Source organism: Chinchilla lanigera, unplaced genomic scaffold (assembly GCF_000276665.1).
Source record: "Chinchilla lanigera isolate Chin_1 unplaced genomic scaffold, ChiLan1.0 scaffold00047, whole genome shotgun sequence".
NCBI classification, from domain to species: domain Eukaryota; kingdom Metazoa; phylum Chordata; class Mammalia; order Rodentia; family Chinchillidae; genus Chinchilla; species Chinchilla lanigera.
The window spans coordinates 8,782,032-8,802,297 of NW_004955448.1; the positions used below are offsets into that span (position 1 = coordinate 8,782,032).

General features: G+C 37.4%; 1 long non-coding RNA gene across 1 annotated transcript in view; it reads right to left on the reverse strand.

The window, feature by feature from the left end:
* Window positions 1-19,015: 19,015 nt before the first annotated feature.
* The window catches only part of LOC102024625, a 62,914-nt gene continuing 61,663 nt past the window's right edge, over window positions 19,016-20,266 (reverse strand). The window contains exon 3 of the long non-coding RNA XR_262467.1: window positions 19,016-19,866. This is a non-coding gene — a long non-coding RNA (uncharacterized LOC102024625). The remainder of the gene's footprint in view (window positions 19,867-20,266) is intronic.

Genomic DNA, 20,266 nt, shown 5'->3' on the forward strand with positions numbered 1-20,266 from the left:
TCCTCCTTCTGGACAGGGCTCCCTGTAAGTGATACAGAATTCTAAGAATTAAAATGTGTGACTCCTAGCCTCAAGGAGCGTGTCCAGATGTATACACTGAAAAACACAGGAGAGACACTAGACAGCTCAAGGTATGTGTGTCATGGACGAACAGATTGCTGCGGTAAACTACACAGCTATGGGAGGCAGGGAAGCTAACAAAGGGAGAGGATGAAGCTGGAATTCAGAGTGCAACTGGGGTTTCCCCTCTCCTCTTTTAATTTGAGAATGGAAGGAAAGTTGAAACTTCAGTGATGATTGGTTAAAACATCCCTCCTCTTAACAGAAGCAAGAGCCTCAGAGTGATTCCGGACGTCAACTACACCACGCATCTCAGCAAAACACGACATTAGGTACTGAGGCCTAAGAAAATATTCTTTCAGTGAAAGCATCACTGCCCAGAACCAAGAGGAGGCTCAGGTTCTGCAAGGCATGACGCAGAAACCCAGCAGGGACAAAAGCCTATACTCTGTGCCGTATTCCCTAGAATCCCAAATTTAAAAATCCCTTCCAACCCCAAACCTGGTTTTGCAGCTTCCAACATTAACACACTGGACCTGTATTAGTGACAGTAATCCGAGGTCAAGAGCCAGAATCAAAACCCACGTTTAGGTTAGCAAAAGGGATGCCCAGCCTTGGAATTTCACCACTTTAGAAGGTCCCAATTTATGTCAAAAGGTATAGAAAAATCTTCAAAATAAATTGTCCCACCCTAAAACTACTTAAACACATTATTTTGTTTTTTTAATTCCAGATTTTGTCACTGAAGTACATAAATTTAATTACTTTATTTCATAATTTCATTATACAGGTAATAAAACTGTGTGAAAATTAGTAAGTACAGATAAACAGAGGAAAAGAAATGGGCACTATTAAGATTTGTGTAATATTGCAAATTTTACATGTGCGCTCATATATAGATTTTATTAGCATCTTTTACAATTTTTTTTACTTTCTCAGTATAAGAATAATAAAACCAATTTTTAATATATGAATTTTGGAAAAAGGAATTTTGAAGACAGCTATAATTCTGCTACCTAATTATAGCCATTTTAGCATTTTGAGATGTTACCTCTACTTACTGTGTCTTACTACTATAATTTTTAAATATTGTTTATATTTATATCAGAATTATATATAGATCGCAAAATAGCTATTATAATGAAACAAATTAACATATTTATCATCTCACAGTCTTCCTCTGTTTGATTTGATGGCAAAAGCAGCTAAATGTATCAAAAATCTCAAATGTTGTACAATTTTATTACTCTAGTCCTTGTGTTGTACGTTAGATCTCTAGACTTGTTCACCCTACATATTTGTGCATTGTGCACTCTGACCCACGGCTCCCCATTTCCTCCCATCCCTACTAGCCACTATTCATTCACTCTCTGTATCTCTGTTTACTTAGTCTCCTCCCCATTTTGTAAAGAGAAAAAAATAACAAAATAACAACAACAAAGACAAAAACAAAACAACACAGAAACAATAAAAACAAGATAATAGGAAATTAACAATGGTTACTATACTGCATATTGTTATCTTCAACGAAGTTGCTCAGATTACCATCCTCCTCATTTTTTTTAGGCTCAATAAGAGCTATTTTCCTGTGTCTGCTTATTTCATTTCATGTAATATCCTCCGTGTCCATCTGCGTTGTCACAAATAGCAGGATCTCCTTCCTAAGGATCCATTCTGTGTGCGTTTGTGTGTGTCAGTTTCTTTATCCATTCATCCTTCAACAGGTACTTAGGTTATTTCCATATGCTGGCTGGTGTGAATATTGCTGCAATAAAAAAAGGGAGTGCAGTTATCATTACAAGGTGGTTGTCTCATTTCCTTTAGTTATATGTCCAAAAGATAGATCTCCAGCTCATATGCTGGTTCTATTTTTAATTTCTTTAGAAACATTCATAGTGTTCTCCATAAGGACTACCCCATCTACATCCTCAGCAGCAGTGTGCAAGAAGTGCTCCCTTTCCTCCACGCCCTCACTGACATTTGTCGACTTTTTAAAAATAGAGTTTTAAAAAAATTTTTATTTTAAAGTGTTGAAAGCACAAAATAGGGGCTGGGGATTTAGCTCAGTGGCAAAAGCGCCTGCCTGGCAAGCGCAAGGTCGTGAGTTCGGTTCCCGGTACCAGAGAAAAACAAAAAAAAAAAAAAAAAGAAAGCACAAAATATACAAGTTATTCCTAAATTAATCTTACCTGTAAGGGTCATAACTACTAATAATTAGATGTTTTACTGTGCCCACCTTCTTCCTAAGTTTATGTGAACATATTTTTACCCAAAAAATTAGTTTATAACTTGTATCATGAGTTTCTTTTTTTTTTCCTCAAGAATACTGATTGCCTTTTCAATAAATATATAGGCATATTAACATTCTTAAATGTTTAAATGTTTGCAGAGTATTTTATCGTAGAACTACATCAATCCTCTGTTGCCAAGCACTTGACTTATTTCAGTTGTTCACTATATTTTTAAAAATACTTTTGCAGATGTCCAATCATTTTCCTTAAGAAACATTCCCAAAACTAGTTTTGCTAAGTCAGAATATATGTCCTCCAGTGATCTGAGTCTGACAGTGTCTCTTGCCTTTTCCCTGGGTTAGGCTGGATATTATTAATGCTACATTTGAATGTGGTTTATTTTGTTTTTGTGTCTCTTTGTTTACAAATCACAAAGAACAAATGTAAATTGTTTATTGCCCATGTTATTGCTTTATTGAATTTTCTGCTCACATTTCTAGCACATTTTTTATAAGAAGGATAAGGTTCCTGCTATTTTCTTGAAAGAGCACATCTTTACATTTTGTCATATGTAACAGCACATGTATCCTTTGTGTTTTACCTGAGTTATTCTCTATTTTGCCATTCCAAAAATTTAAATATATCAATATGCTTCTTTGCTTTCATGGTTCTGCCTTCAGTCAAACTTTGAAGGTCCTTGTTTTGCCAAGAATTCATGGTTTTCATCTATAATTTCTTATAAATTTTTTATCTTTTTACCTTTTATTTGTACATTTTTAATCCACGTGCAATTGATTTGTGCATAAAATATTAGCAAGGACTACATCTACTTTTTCCAAAAAAGAAGTCATCTTTTCCAACACAATTTATTAAAAATATATCTTTTATCACTGACTTGAGATAATATCTATTTTATCATATTATTTTTCCAGAAAAATTTCAGAGCAAGTTTTCAATATCTTACCAAAAGACACATTCCCATTCAGATTTTGATGTAAATTTTGTTAAATGTATGGATTCACTTATGAATACAAATTCATCTTAAAAGTTCAAATGCGTAATAGCAATTTTAGAGGAAATTGAGATGTTCAAGGAGAGAAGACTTGTACCATTTTTAAGAGATTTCAATAGGTGGAAGGCATTTCATCAGTTTGGTTAACACAGATGAGGAAACTGTTCCAGAATAAGGCCACAACCACCAGCTGTGTAACAGCTAGGTAACATTTAATGATGCTCATTGCATAGCAGCCACTGAGCTTTCGCACTTATTTTTTTTCCTTTCATTTGAAGAGAACCCTTGATTCCTTTTACCTTCAAAATTGCTGGAAGTATTTTAAAGGAGAGCAAATAGGTAACACCATTATGAGACGTTCTTGCCAGAAAGTAGTGACAGTTCAGGCCTGACCCAAACTTCAAACTAAACTTTTGTTTTTTAAGAAGAGATACATTCTGTATTTCAGCTGGCTTCAAATTACAAAAACAGAATTTATGTGCTCAGCGACCCCACTTCATCGATTTGACAGGGGTAATTCCTGCGTAAGAATGAATTATTTCTCTAATGTATTGAATATATGCTTCCACAGCAGCATATTTTCTCCATTCCTTTAATTAAATGGACAATAAATGGAAATGCAAAGGAGCTCTCTGCAATAGATAACCTATCCGCAACTCTGTGTGTGTGTGTGTGTGTGTGTGTGTGTGTGTGTGTGTGTTGGCAGCTATAAGAAGCAAACATCAATCCTAAAACTCCCCAGAAAATTTCCCAGGTAAGACTGAGGGAGGGACCCAACAGGGAAAAGGGACTCAACAAACTCTTTCCCCCTTGTTCATCTCAGCACTTCTGGGATAATCTTGGGGTCACAGAAAAAGCCCCTCCTTGCCCCTCTTTGAGCAGTGTTGGCACTGCATGGGCATGGTGAGGAGGAGCCATCCTTCCTCAGGAAAGTCATTCCTCCTCGTGTCTGACCCAGCAACTTGAGCCTGCAGAATACAGACGTGGAGAAAGAAGACCCTAGGCCACCACATCAGCCTAATAGACCAGAGAAATCAATGGGGTGGAGGGTCACAGCTAGGTCACTGGGCAAGGCCCTCCTGGACCTCAAGGTTAGCTCTATGCTTAATTATTTGATGGGAAGCCCTAAAGGGCCATGGGTGTGCACAGGGGCTTAGGAGTCAGCCAGTCAGTTTGAGTCCTGAAAGCTCAACTTGTCCTCTCCAAATTTCCATTGCTTTTCCTCCTAGAGCTATTGCATGACTCAGTGAAAAGCAACATGTATGGTGAGCTCCAGGCACATAACAAGCACTCAATAAATAGTAGCTGTTATTGTTTTTCTCTGCAAGAAATAAAGCTTGTTTTTCTCATTTTCAAGTATAATGTAAATTTCCTTTGATCTTAAGTCTCTTTCTAAAGGAATGGTAGAATCACAGAATTGGAAGAGCCTCCTAAATTATTAATTCTTTCTTTTATACTATGTCCTCAAAACCTTAAGGTAGAAATATGTTTAATAGATAACAAACAAGTAGCCTTGCTGCAGGGAGTCCAAAAGAATCTTTATTTTGTACTTGGCAAAAATCACAACCCATCCACTGTACGTATAAATCCTGTAAACTCAGAATGATTTTAGCAAATTCTTCAGGCTCAACGTCAATTAACTTTCTGTGATTTTTCTTTACCTTCAAAGTACTCCTTTCAAAAAGGTACTCCTTTCAAGACATAAATCTCGCTACAGACCATACCCTAAAGGAGGAATCTTGCTTTCAGAAGACTTGTCTGCATTTGCCAAAATAAATTTAGGGAAAGAAATGAAGAAAAAAGAAACCTCGCACCACACCATAACAGTGGTTAAACTGGTCATGTAAATGTACATATACCAGAGGTACCATAGTTGCACCCAAGACTTTCTATAGAATTTCAGGGTACACTAAAAACAAAATGAAAGCATGAGCCCTTTTTCCAAAATTATTAAGAACTTCAAGACAGAAACAACAGATCCTCACCACACTCACAGTACACGTGGACACACACTCACACACAGCGCTGGGAGCAGGCTGGACATGCTCAGCGTTACAGACCAGCAGGGTCTCGGTGGCTGGAGCACATCTTCCTATTTGCCAGCTGGTAATGCGCTAATGAGAAACGAGAAACATTGACTTGAGCCAAATTGAAACTGGCTTTAGTTCAGAATGGAATCAAGCTAGGATTAACTCAGATAGATTAAATCTTGCCCTAATTTCTACCAGGACACTAATTCTGATATTCCCAGCATCAGGGTAAAACAACATACAGGTAAAGCAAATACCATTTATCTATTGGGGCAACACTATAAAACTAACAAAAAAAATAATTGGTCACTAATGTCTGGAAGAATGCTCTGACTTAATTCAAATTGAAAAGCCAAAATACCCATTTGTCTTAAGGGAAGCTTCATGGGGTTGAAAGCCCATTTAGTAAATTGACTACATCAGTTATCAAGTTCAGTTTTATTATTATGACTGGTGAGTAGCTTAGTATTTTCCAAATAGACTGATCTGCTTTATGGGAAAAGTGACTATTAATGTTTACTGTGGGGAAATACATTCTAAATATTGTCTTGGTGAAGTTCTCCAGTCTACATTCCAGAACACAGTGAACAATTAATAAAAGTGAGCTGAATTTAAATCTTAATTGAAATCATTCCAAGCCATGAAAACAAGTGTCATGAACACATGACAAAAGATTTGTTCATTAAATCTAAACTTATTAAATGACAGGTGTTGGTGATTTTTTAAAATCTTTCATTTCTGATATAATTATTCTGAAAATGGAAAAGTTCTGCTCAGTTAAGGAAAGGTAAATACCATGAATTTAAGAATAATGAAAGTAAAGGACTAGAAAATAGGACCATCCACTAAGTCCAATCACATGTTCTGCAAAATAGGCCAGGAATAGTGATGTACCATGTGTTTAGCTCCTAACACCATCACACTTGGAGACGCAGATACCTTGTGTGGAGGCACAATTGCAGAGTACTCGCATCAAACGACCTCCAAGAATTTCCAGTCTGCAATGGCCAGTGCACAAGCTACCATCAGGTTTATCCTAAAACCTCAGCGCCCAGTGTCTCTTTTCTGAAAAATCTAAGATTCAAACCAAGTCTCTCCATTTTGAGAGGAGGAACTTTTAAACCATGTTTGATTTTGGCCAGTGATGGGAAATCTCAAGATTGAGTCTAAACCTAAAGACAACTCCCACCGGACAGGCGCTGTGAGCTCTAAAGAAGCTTCTGTGTGTGCCCCTTAAGTGCTCCAGTCTAGGGCAAAGAGTCTATCCGTTTAACCAGTATGTGCTCACTGTCCCATGGGCAGGACCTTTGTCTTGCTTAACTGTGAAGGAATTGTTGACTGAGAGAATTAATAAGGACAAAACATTGCTGAGTCCCTACTCTGAGTCAGATCTATGCTTTGCACTTCTTATATTTAATACTTAGTATTAACCTACGAGGTAAATCAGAAAGACTTGAGGTGAGGGAGGGTCAGTGGGCCTACGCCGTTTGTTCATGAACACAGTGTCACGCTGTGATCAAGCTCAGATTGGAGCCAAAGTCCTCTTTCCCAAGACATGCTCTTGAAATTGCTGGGATGTTTCTGTCATTAGATATATTAGAACATCTCATTTCATTGTTGAGTTTGTTTGAAGCACAGCCTCTCCCAGGATGTAGGTCTAATATATGTAGTATTTAAAAATTTAGATTGCCAATTATGAGATATATTTGGATGAGTTTCTACACCTACACTTTCCTACCAGATTGAGCACATGATAGTCAAATATCAAAATGAAAGAAATTAGATTTTTTCTACTTGGGAGCCATATCTATTGAATGACCAATAAGGAATCACCAATAAAGCAAACTGAATAAAATTCTTCCTGTCAAAAAAAGATTTAAATCCTCAAGTTTGAAGGCTTAATTTTTATATTTTAATAACAACAAACTACAAAAGTACACACATAATACTTCCTATCAAGAATAAGATGTTTAAGGCCAGTAATGTAAAAAGAAGTTGAATTCTGATTTTATAGAAAACAGAAAATCACCAATCCTTTAAAAGGATATTCAACCATTTAGCCAAAGATAGTTCCAAAATCCATGTCAAAACAACTGGCTAACTACACCTCTGTTTTTATTCCAGCATAGCCAACCACATGCACAAGTATATCCACACATTACTACTAGTAGTAGTTTTAAAGTAAGTTGAATAATTTCCCTTTATTTATTAAAACTCCAGTGTATTTTTCCTGAGCCAATGTTATCATGATAAGGGGACTGAAAATGATCAAAATATGTTGTATGCAAACACCAATTTCCCAAAACAAACATCTTTCTTCTGTAGTACAAACATGCACTAATAAAAAAGAATTTTAAAATCATTTATTTCTCAAAACTTAAAAAGAACGTTATCGTGCATAATGACATACAGCGATCAAAACTGAAACTGAACATTGTTACAATACTATTACCTTCTGGCAGCCCTCCGGTTTCACCAGTTATCCCAGCGATGTCATGTAGAGCAGTTTTCCCCGTCTCCAATCCAAGACCACACTTTGCATGTAGGTGCTGTCTTTTTAGTCTCATTTAATCCAGTTATTCAGCTCTTCTTTCCCTACCTTATCTTGACATTTTTAAAAAAGAAGCAGGTCAGTTATCGTGTAGGATGTCTTTCAGTTTGGATGTATGGTGATTTCTCGTGACTAGGTTAGATTCAGGTTATGTATTTTGGGGGCAGTAATCACAGAATGATACTGTGTGCTGCCCAGGGGATCACAGCAGGAGGTTGGTGATATTGGTGTGCCCCATTAACGATGATGCTTACTTTGATTGGCTGGTGAAGCTGACATCTATCAGTTGCTTCCCTGTAAAGTCATCATTTTCCTTATGTAATTAATGAATAATTTGAGGAGCTGCTTTAAATTATCTTTTGAAACTTTGAAATAGGTCCTTCATCAAATTGTTACCCATTAGATTTAGCACCTATTAGTGCCGCTCTCCTGGTGACTACAAAATGCTGAGTTCTTTCGCTTCATCAGCCCTTATTCTGTCTATATTTATTAATTTTATTTCTATTGTAAGAAAGAAGTGGTCCTTTTCCTTTTATTTGTGCAGTTATCATTAATATAGACTATTGAATTCTTGTTTTAGTCAATGTTATAATCCATTAATATATATTTTTTTGATGTTCAAACCCCAGAAATACTTTGAATATGGTGTTAAAAAACAAAAGCCATTTCTCAAATACCAAGAAACTAAGGCAGCTTTGGATATAAATGAAACTGCCAAGAAAGTAAACAAATTTGTTTTGTATTTCCTGCCTCCCAAAAAGAGCCAGATGTCAATAAAAAATGCTTAGAGAAAATGTTCAGAATAGGAAAATTAAAAATCACCATATAACTGGATTTTAATGAGAAAGGGAAAGGCCCTGCTGTGCCGTCATAAAATCTCCCACTCCTTTTGCGTTTCGTATTTCTGGACACTTTTTCAAGGAAGCAGCAGATGAACACATGCCCTTGAATCAGATCGCTTTGCTCAAAGCTGGTGCCATGTCCATTTGCTGAAATGCTGCTGAACATCCGAAAAAAAGTTGGACACAGTGCTGCTTAGTTTTCATTATTTCTCAATCAGATGCTTTTTATTTGCAACGCTGAAATTTTACATTCAGTGCTTGACCCTAACATGGATGTGTTACTATTCTTATTTCTTGAAAGTAGCATCCAAATGTTCGCCATTACTAAATAACTAGCATTTTCTGAACACCTACTGTTTACCAGTCACACTGAAAAGCATTTGTTTTCATTGTTTCACTTAATTCTTAAAACCACTCAAAGAAGTGAACTCATATAAGGACAGTGAGGTTGTGAAGAGTAGAGACACTGGGCCAGGGTCCTGGGTTATTGTGTGTCTTGGGTAAGTAATTGCGATGACCCAATGTGCTTGTAATGGCCCCGTGAGAATGCAGAAGGGTGGGTTGCTCCGCTAGTATTGAAACCAGAAACCTGTGATTACATCCCATGACCTGATAGTATACCTTCTGAGCCATACTAAAGAAAATTCACTCCCAAAACAAAAGTCCCCTTAAATATCTTTGTTTCCTCATAAACATATGTTGAAATGAGTCTCCTGTTGTTGGCGAGATATTTTGACAGTACAGGAAAATGATGGCTTTTTATCTGTCTATAGAGGCAAAAATTATGAGATGAACAAAAATACATATCAAATATATATTTGCTCTCTACATAGATACACACACAGATTTCTGGTTATACATATATAACTACTAATAGTAGACAGCTAATAAATATCTGCTGCTTGAATACATAAAGATGTAGACTATAAATAGATACTAATTATAAAATTTTATAATAAACTACAATCATTTAAGATTTGGCATCTACCTATCTTTATCTTAAAAAATAATTATAGAACCTATATGGTCTGATTCAACTACAAGATGAATGCACAGATTTAAAATGGGAGATGGAGTCAGTATATTTTGCTATATGGAGTTATAACACATCAATGAGAAAACTGATAACTGCAGCAAAGAATAAAATGAATGTAGCTTTTTACTGCAAAAATGTCATTCAATTTTTAACTTTACCCTGTATTTTGATCACACCTCATATTTTGGTGAGATATGCAAGCTAGGAGAAATTCTTACTATATAACTCAATAACCCCATTGCTAGCAACATATTATGAGAAAATTATCAGAAGTACAGATTAAAAAGTTAGTCACTTTCCAGTGACTGGGACAAAATATTCAACACTCCCCAACTTTTAAGGAGGAAAAATTTATTTTGGCTCATGAGTTTAGAGGGATCAGTCCCTAGTCAGCTGACTCTAAAGCAGAAAACACGTGATGCAAGACCAAGAGGGAAGAAAGCTGCTCAACTCCTGGCAATTGGGAAACAGAACCACAGGAGGAACTGGGGGCACAGAAATAGACCTTTGCAAGTCACATACCCAGTGACGCCTTCACCATGCAGGACCCAATTCTCAATAGCACACGAACTCACCAACGGATTAATCCACTCCTGAGGACCGCGCACCCATCACCCAATCAGCTTCCAAAACCCCCACCTCTGCACACACCAGACTTTCATATCTAAGCCATAGTGGGGGACTATTTCATATCTAAGCTGAACAGTCAGGGACTGTCATCAAGAGCTATTCATACCAGTAAAAATTGGAAAAACTAAATTATTAAAGAGTAGGAAAATAAATTATGTAACATACAGTAGACTATTTTATAATCCTTAGGAGTAACGCTTTCAAAATTCTGTGATAGTATAGAAAAATATCATGCTCTTAGGATATAAGACCACATATTACCATGCTACTTTTGTGAAAGTTGTTCAGTAAGGTAACAGGTGATGTCTTTCTTTATATATCCACCTTTTCCAAGTTTTCACACTGACAAAATAGTTTCTATTCTTTAAAACCGAAAATGGAAATAAAAATTGATACTTAATTGTCATGTTCCCAGTAGGAGCCAAGACTCAAAGAACAAACAAGTCAGTTTTTTATTTCCTCAGAGAAGGAAAATGACTGACTTCAAGAAACCACCAGAATGCTGCTAGAAGGTCTCATTTCAAAGAAATTGTGTGCTGTTTGTAATAGATAAATTTGAAGAGACAGCCTGTATTATTCTCATCTGTGATATATCATTTCTGCTTCTGATATGATCTTTAAAAGAAAAAATCCACTTCCACTTCCTTTTTTATTTTAACTCCTTACAACTATATGGACACCATTCAGTGATAAAAACAGCCTTAAAACTATGTGCCTCGTTGTTTCATGGCTACTAACCATAAATAATAATCTCATGCTTTTCAGAAGATAAATTATTCATATGAAAGTAAAACCAAATTATTAAAAGCCACTGGCTGAATCTGTGACCTTGTATGACAGCCACTGGTTTGAGTGACAGCTTGAGAAACTTTGCGGTCAAAGCCCAGGTGGACCAGCCAAGGTAAGCCTTCTTCTCCTGTCCACCAGCTTACTTGAGCTTGAACCCAGACAAACCACAGCTCTAAGAAGAAAAGATGTCCCCCTCCCATTCTGGAACTCTGCTTGAAGCAACCGGCATACCTTGGAAAACAGAAAGAGTCTTAATTCTCCAGGTACCAAATCACGTTCACAGTATCTTAAATGCCAAGTCCTTGCCATTTTCTAGAACCACTGAGATACCTGGATGGTTTTTGTAACATAAAATGCCTTCTAGTCTAAGTACAAGAAAGAAGAACATTTGTTTACTGTGTAGTGTTGGAAAGATCATATTCATTTTGTCTCACTTTTTGTAACTAAAATTTTGCTAAATCATACAAATATCAGAGCAAACCATACACACACACACACACACACACACACACACAATCAAAGCTTTACTCTCTCCATCTTACTAGATCATTTTCATTCAGCAATAGTTGACCCAGCTCTGAATTCTGTACACACATCCTCACTCAGGCTTCCTTTCCTTTGCAAAGTCACATCTTCCCTCAGCTTGTAGCAAAAGATGCTAATTTGATCACACTGATTCCTTTTAATGCAAAGAGTGAGTTGGTTTTAGACCATTGGTGATTAATGTGGGTATTGATTAGCTAATCAATAAGGCCACAGTGTCTAATTATTGATAATCCCTCTCCAAATGAAAGATCGAGTTTAAGGAGTCCTAGTTACAGAGTTCAAAATATAAAGTGATTCAATGTGATGCCCGGTAATTGAAAGTCAAACTAACCCCATAAATTAAATCACAACAATCTATAACATTTACCTGATAAATCCTTTGGAAGCTGTGTTTAACTTTCACTATTCTGGACTTTTTTACCCTACGAAGCCCTCTGAATGTCTTAAAGCACACAACTTGTTGAGGGAGATAAAAATCGTTCTAAAGTGATTCGACTTTATGAAGTAAGGGATCCAGTGGCCCCACTGCTGGGTATATATTTACAAGAATGGCTTCATCTCTCTGTCACATCACAGAAGAGAGTATAAAAACTCACTGCGAATGCTCAGGAGAACGAAGGCTGTCTCTGATACTTAGACTCATAGGCCAGGAACTTGGGAGATCATATAATCAACCTCTCACTCCCTACAGACAATTTCAGGGAGCTGACCCTTGTCACACAGTCAGCCAGAGGGCAGGACAGGGCTGAGGATCTGGGTCTGTTACGCCCATTGCCTTTCCTACTGCAGTAGGGTATGTTGACGTTACCTTGTAGCAGGGCCACAGATTTACTCACACAGTTGACTGCTGTAATGTTCAGTAAAAACAAAGCTTCTTTCACATTCTGAAACAGAGCTGTTTGAGTTTCCAGCGGTGATGTGGGGGCAAACAGGGAGACCTTGCTAATGAAAGATCATTAAATCTCTCTGTTTGCAGTTACCTCATCTCATCTGGGTACATGCTCCATTTGGAAAATTTCTTCTTTCTCCCTCGCTACTCATGGGCGAATCTGGAGGAGCTTAGGCCGCCCGGCGGCAGAGGGCGGAAGCAGCCTTGACCGCACGGGCTTTGGCTGCACACTGCAATTCCTGAAAATCTGCAGTGGGGTGGCTGGCCTGGGCCCCAGGGGGACTTTACTGATCACTACTAAGGCAGGGTTTGCTCCTGCCTAGTATGGTTCTTCTTCTTCTCCTTTCATTTGTACTTTTTACTTTGACACCTTTGATCCCTGTAAAATAATAGACATAGAATATATTAAATTAGAATAATAATTAACACATAAACGTAAGAACCTACCACCAACACGAGACATGGTCTGTAATCGATACTGCTGAAGCCCCTTTCCAATCCCTTCCCAAGCTCCCCCACCTGCGTCCATCCAGTTGGCAGTCACTTTTTTTGTAGTCACTTTCTAAAATGTTTTGTTTGTTGCTCTTGTTTATCTAGATGAATTCACAGTGTGAGTGTATGAGCTTAAAAATACTGTTTTTTTTTATTTTGCTTATCCTTTAAATATCATATCATGGTTCACAGTGTACGTCTGCTTTGCGGTTTACCCTTTTCATTCAACATTCTAAAATCTATTTATTCTTATCTCCACCATGTCTTAAACCAAAGACTAAATTAGTGACAACAGGGTCCCTGAGGAAACTAAACTACATTTTTATTCTGCTTTTTCTCCTCAAAAAATGTCTCCTTCCTTGGGTGAGCCTTCTAAATTCTCCCATCCGGTTAGAACATCCTTTTCATCGTATTCTGTCCTCTCTGCACATGGATTGTAGTAAAACTTTAGTGTACATAGATTAATCAAAACTAATTGTTACGTAAAGGGGAGCTTTATGAAATGTAGAAAATATTTACTTTATGAGAAAGCCTACCTCCTTTTGACTTCTATTTCTAGTTAAAACAGTGCAACTTCCATTAATCCAGACTTCACCAAAAACACCTACAAAAACCTATAAAGTTTTGTCTTTTTAAAGCAGCTGCTTGAAGCCATCTAAGAACAACCACGGCGTCCCAGACTTGGAAGCCAAACTCCCAGAGAAAACAGAAGGCTGCTGAGGTGAACTTGACATTTTGACGTTCTCGGTCCCCTCTCCTCACAAGGCATTTACTAATCTGTGAGAGGTTTACATGAGGGGCTCGCAAGAAGGTTGCAGCTCAGAACCAGGGTCAAGAAGTAGTGATGGGTCACTGGAGTATCCGTGTGGAGAAAAAATAATCTTAACCTTTACTCCGCACTATACACAGAAATCAACTTTGACTAAATTTTGGAAGCAAATGGGAAAAATACCTCATCCTAGTAGTGCATGCCTTGCAATCCCAACTAAAAGTGTTGTTAATGAAAAGACGCTATTCAAATAAAGCAAAGGATAATTACAAAATACAAATCTGGCAAAGGATTTGTATCCAAATGTACAAAAAGCTGCTAAAATTGAATAAGAAAAAACTGATGAAACAACTTTAATGGGAAAAACAAACACACCAAAAAATGTAAATAAATACAGTATATTGCAAAAAGAGGATACAGACATAGCCAATTAGTGTAAAAAAGATTATGGGCTTCATTAGTCATTAAGAAAAAGCAAGTTAAAATCAAAGTGAGACACAAAACCCAGTACTCATGCTATTAAACAGCTAAAATTTTAAAAATTCACAATAATAAGCATTGGTACCTGGTGTTTCCATTCGTTGAAAAACAAACTGTTACATAGTCATAAAATTAAAGACTATGAAATCAATGCAGTTGAAACAAGATAATACTAACACAATAACTTGGCTAAATCTAATTTTGAGAAAAATATCCGGATAAAAATCCCCACAGTCGAGATGAGTCATTTTGTATGAAATTCAAAGATAGGCAAAAGGAGTCCATGGAGATAGAAGTTAAATTTGGGGTTGCTCGGCTCAGGAATAAGGATGGAGAGACAAAGGAACTCTGGGGCGCTGATCTTGCTCCTGCCCTTGAGGTGCATAGCGACTCCTGAGAGCACACCTGCGTGAAACTCACCAAGCGGGACACTTAGGATCTGTGTGACTTTTTTCAGTACGTAATACTCAATTCAAAAGTTTCCTTTTTAAAAAGAGCCTATCGTTTGAGACAATTATCTTAATGCAGATCAGAAGTCTTATTTTAGAATTCAAAAGCTAAATGTTGAACATCTTTCTTCCTCTTTTCATTCTGTTATAACAGCTCTATTCTTCCCCAAAGCATTAGATGCCTCTGGCTGGATAGGAGAAGAATCATGTAAAAGGAAATACAGAAAGAAAAAGAACATTAATATATTTCAAAAATACTATCCCTGTTCAACTCTTCATAAAACCCAGAATCAAAAGAACAGGAATAGATGTAAATTAAAACTGTGATATAATTCTTCAAGATAATGGCAAAAATATCTTTGAGAGGATATGATTTATGCTAATGAGGATGTTTAGAAGTAGAAACTTTATACAGCCCTGGCACATGCATTCCAGAGGAAAGCTTGAGGAGCTTAAGAAGTACTATCCAACCCACCAATGTCCTTTCCATGAATCTGATTTAAAGAAAAGAGGAGCTAGGCAGGCATCTACCTACAAAGCTTTTATTATAATATATTCATATGTTAAACTGCAGAAAAATAAATGCTGAGGAAAAGAATCTTTTGGTGTGGTACTAAGGACTAAATCTACAGAATTCACACTGAGCTACATACGCAGACCATTTTATTTTTTATTTTAAAACAGACTCTCACTAAGTTACTAAATTGCTCAGGCTGGAGTCACACCTCCCAGAGTGCTGGGATTACAGGCATGGGCCACCACCCCGGCATAATTTTTAATATGTATTGACAAATAACAACTGTACATCTGTACGTGACACCATGTAATATTTTGATGTATCAATACATGATGCGATTATATTAAGCTGATTAACATACCTTTCACAGCATATATTCATCATTTCTGTAGTAAGAACATTTCAGACTTATTTTTAAAATAATTTTAAAGTGTGCATCTATTGACTATGGTCACCTTGGGGTACAATAGGTCTTGAAGCCTATTCTTAGTGTGTTCCTGGAACTGTGTATCTTTTGGCCAATTTCTTCCATTTCTGTCCTCCCCAACCTCCTTCTCGTACTTCCTACTTCTATGAATTAAAAATGTTCAGATTCACATGTAAGTGAAAAAAATGGAATTTGTCTTCCTGTGCCTGGGTTAGTTCACCTAACATATCCCACAGCTCCTTCGTGTTATTACAGCGATAAAACTTCCTTCTTTCTTAAAGTCAAATAGTGTCCCATGGTGTGTGTGCGCACATATCACCCGTAACATTTTCCTTACCCATTCACCTGTTGAGAGACACCTAGGCTAATGCTATATGTTAGCTATTTTGCATAATGCTTCAACTTCATAAATTTCATAGGTAAGAAAAAGCAAGCCATTAAATAGAGGTAGACACAAGAGTATTTATCCTGTTAATATGCACTGGAGAAAAATCCAGAAGAACAGATTTCAAAGAATTGCCTGTGGGTGGTGGAATCAATTGTTTGTTTATTATTTCAGTTTTGGGGCCTGTGTTAGGAACAGATACACAAACATAGACATACAGTCTGCCATTATGGACAGTGAAACTTGGACGATGCAACAAAATATTACCCATCTCATTCTACTAAGAAGCCTCCTAGTCAGAGGGCTCCAAACCAGCACAAGAGTTGTGCAAAATATTCATTTATAGGCAAAAAAAGAAAAAGAAAAAAAAAGAGTTTTTAACCTGAAGTTTCCTAGCTACACTTTAAGGATATTTTCTATGGCTGTTTCCTTGGCAAAGATGAGAAAGAGTTGGACATCTCTTGTCTCCAATCCCTCCTCACTAGAAATGGAAATCAGAATTTCAAATTGTTGAATCATTTCTAAGAAACAAAAGGGTAAAGATGCCATTTTTATTTGTGTTCAGGCTTGTTTTACATGCTAAGGCCAGACTCAAAGTGTAAAAGTAGCAGGTACCTGCATAATTAAAATGAGAAATTTCAGAATGAGATTCATATTTACTCATTTTATTTATTCTTCATGTGGGCATCTGTAAAAGAATACTAACCTTTTTAACCTTTAAGCATACTAGAATTATAAACTGCGGCTGAAAGCAGAGACATTGGACACAGGCTTTCCAAATTCAAACCTTTACCTCTGCTATTTTTCAGATTGGTGACCTAGGGCAAGTTATTTAATATTTCTGAGCCTCAGTTTCTTTATCTAAAAAATAAAGGCGATAGGAGTAAAATACGCTTTTGTGAGGGTTAAATGTAAAGGAGTAAAGTTCTTGTGATAGAACCTACCTAGAGAAAAGTTTTCAAAAACTGCTTATGATTGAATTCTCAATTTAAAACAACTCTCTTCTTCAGCAGAAATAATTTCTGTCAATACTTAAGTCCCAAAAGACCCAAATTATGATTTTACGTGAAAGAAAAAAGGGCATCTCAAAGCACCATCTACCAGATAGGTCTGAAATTTCAAAACCGAGTAATTACTTAGTTGGTTAACTTGCCAATTTAGATAATCAATATGGATTATGAAATATGTTTTCTTCACAAAAAATTCCTTTTAAAATATATCCTCTTTTCTCCACTTCATTTTACCCCTAGAGTATAAAATGGGTTGATTTCTGGTACCCCATGCTACTCAGCATCCTACTAATCTCGTAGCTTCCTGGAATCTACTGATCATGATTGCAGAGAAGCAGGACAGTGCAAAGCCTGCTTGGAAATAATGTAGACACTGAAGAGGTCATGTTTGACAATTATTTTTGCCCTGCCAGTCTCTGAGCTCATGGATTATTTACACAGTACCTTACAATTGCTAGGTCAGATCATATAATTCTCTTTCCAAGTTTCATGGTAGGTTTAATAACTCTACTTATAGCTAAATGTAGCTAACTGTACCCATAATTAAATATGACCTTATAAGTCACAACAATTCCATATGAAAAAATATGGAGCAAAGTGAAGCAAGAGATTTAGGGATTGCTTTGCCTAAAATCCAAGGCCACTGCATTGGTATAATCAGGATCCTACCCTTCTTTCTTACACCATCTGATTTATTCCCTTCTTCTGAATCATACAAATTGGGACACAAACATGCAATGATATCTCCCATCTTGGGAGGAAGGAAGGAAGGAAGGAAGGGAGGGAGGAAAGGAGGGAGGGACGAAGGAAAGAAAGGAAGGAGGGAAAAGGGAACTTTGGGTACCATATCACCTCAGCTCTTCTCCTTTCCTTTTCTTTTTACAGGAACCTGAAAAACAGAAGAAACTCCTACATTTAGGTGACTCAATGGCCTTTCTCCCAATTCCTTGTTTTGTTTTGTTTTTTGTTTTATTTTATTTTTGAGACAGGGTCTTCTATGTAGTGGAGGTTGGCCTTGAACTCATGGTAATCCTCTTGTTTCAGCCTCACGAGTGCTGCTATTACAGGCGTGCACTACCACGCCCAGCCCAGTTCCCTTTTAAACTCCAGAGTTTCATTTCTCACATACTACCAAACCCTCTCCCTCCATACTGTTAAAAGCAGAGGTCAGTTGTCATCTGCTCCAGCAGCCACACTCGATACAATTGAACGCTCTATCTTCCTTGAAACGCTTTCTTTACAGACACGCACATTTTCCTGCTTTCTCTCCAACTTCGCTGCCCACTCTTCCAGCCTCCTTTTCGGTCTTCAACCCTTCTCATCAACTAGGTAATCAAAATGCCCCAAGACTTGTGCCCGGTGATATCTTCCCCGTGGCTTTACACAGCACCTATAAACTGATGATTCCCAGCTGTGTATCTCCAAGCCTGACTTCTCGCCTAAGCTGCGACTCAACATCTCCCTTGATTCCCACCACCTCTCAAACCAGTTCTTTTATCTTGCTTCTTTATTTCAGTAGGTGGTAGCTACTACATCTTAAAGCCTTGATGTTATTTTAACATCTCCCTTTCAAACCTCTTGCCCGGCTTATCATCAAACTCCTTTCCGCTTACAAAATCTATCTGACATCATCACTTCACACTCACCACCACTATTATCTTTGTTCAAATCACTATCATTTTTCCTACAAGGTATTGTTCCATTGCCTACCCAGCACCTTACCTCTACTCCACTCCCTCTTCGGTTCATTCGTTACACAGTGTGTCCTGCTAAAAATGCTGACCAAATTTTACCACTCATCTGCTTAGAAAATGCCAAAAGCTTCCAGATATATTTGGATAAACTCAGAGCTTTACCGTGGTCTATAATGCCCTACAATATTTTATGGACTTCAGCTCCTTGTGGGCCGTTCCTTTTCTTCCTAGATTGTAAAGCTCTTTTTTAGGACCTTTACTCCGCTGTTCCTTCTTCCTTGAATGCTCTTCCTGATATTAATGTAGCTGACTGCTGGACATTTAGGTCTGACATCAGATGTTGGCCTCCAGACCCCAGGAAGACCTTTCGAATCACACCCTACTTCATACCACTGTCCACTTGACTGTCTAGCACATCATCCTGTTCTGTTTTCTTCTTCTCACCACTAACTCGTTCATGTCATTTTTTACTTGTTTCTTCTTGGGCTTCCCACTACACATGAAGTTCCTATTGTTTGCTCTGCTATCCTTGAGTCTAGAGCAATGCCTGCAACATAAATTTATTCAGTGGATGCATAATAAATATTTTGTTTAATGGACCATGGAATATCCAGACTGGAATTCATTTAAGCAGTGCTTCTTTGTCCTAAGTAAAAGGTGAGCAGAGACTGGAAGATGGAAGTTGTGAAGTAGGTAGTCACTTCCTATTTCCTTGCATTGAGGCTGTCCAGAGTGAAATACCTCCTTGGAGGCGCTGCTAGGGTGTGAAAGCTTGTCTGGAGGACATGGCTGTTGGCCCATAGACCTTTGACGGCTTCAGAGGTTGCATAGTCATCCCAGACTAGTGTTCAAGGTGTTGTCTTGCAGTTTCTGCCCCAGTACGCCTTATGGCCCTTCTAATACACCATCTCTTTCTCTTGTCCTTCTTCTTGATGTCTGTCTCTCTTCCTCCTATTCTGCAGCACTAGTGCAATTTCTGCTCACAATAACAGTCAGTAACTCAATCCTCTGACTTTACTTTCTGCTCCTGAATGAAAAGAAGTCATGTGTGAGGCTGGAACCATGAGAAAAAGAACCATCTTATATACAAAGCTGTCTTTTAGTGACAAACTACACCTTGTTGATCTTTCCTCTCCCACAAACACAAAAAGCCTATTTTGAAAGCAAGCAGATTATATAAAATTCCTGGGAAACAAGTGCTGGGACAGTTCATCTTCTGTTGCTCCACCACTGACTATAGGAAACTCTGTGATAATTAGTAAATTAAAGTGAGAGTCTGTATGATTAGCAACGATTATTGAACATAGAAGCCAATTCACATAGTTCCTCTTCTTTTCATTTTCTCACTGATTGTGTGATAAATGTATCAAGAAGGAAAATGGGATGGAGAAAAGAAGGAAATTATTTATTGTAGTTCCCCTGTGTAT